The sequence below is a fragment of the Propithecus coquereli genome, unplaced genomic scaffold, assembly GCF_000956105.1.
Source record: "Propithecus coquereli isolate 6110/MARCELLA unplaced genomic scaffold, Pcoq_1.0 Scaffold96, whole genome shotgun sequence".
Classification (NCBI taxonomy): Eukaryota; Metazoa; Chordata; class Mammalia; order Primates; family Indriidae; genus Propithecus; species Propithecus coquereli.
Genome location: NW_012155951.1, coordinates 5,376,424 through 5,377,003, shown reverse-complemented (window position 1 = coordinate 5,377,003; position 580 = coordinate 5,376,424).

The following is a 580-nucleotide window of genomic DNA, read 5'->3' as shown; positions in this document are numbered from 1 at the left end:
AGGACTCTGGGACTCTCACAATTGCCCTGATCATAAAAGCTCTTTTTATTTCTGGGAATAAATAATCTGTATTTAAACTCATTCTATCTGATAAAACCTCTGAAAGACAAGCTACTGCAGAGATCATGGTCTTAGGATCAGAGCCATTCTTCACGGGTATGATGAGGGGCAAAAAAGGTAAAGCAAAAGACATCCGGATCTAAAGAGGGAAGAAAACCTTGTCCTCTTCCTCCCTCCTCATCCCCAAACAGTAATTAAGTTCTGCAGAAACAAGGAACTTGAGACGTTCAATATCAGTGCCTGTGGTCCTCTTGCCTCTTACCTATTCGGCAGAAGAGAGCCAGGGAATTAGGTTTCCAATGAATCTCTATTCTCTGAGGCTGAGAAGAAAGAATGAAAGGTCCCTACCATTGAAGAGATAGTCTGAGGCAATCTCTGTAGATAAGGCCTTTGGGGAATAGCAATGCTTTGGCTGCTGCTTCAGTATACTCTCGCCCACATTGCAGGCCTCCCCTGCAGAAGATGAGTATTGTTTATTGTCGAAGACTTCTCTATCTGCCTGTCCTTGATGTGAGAAGAA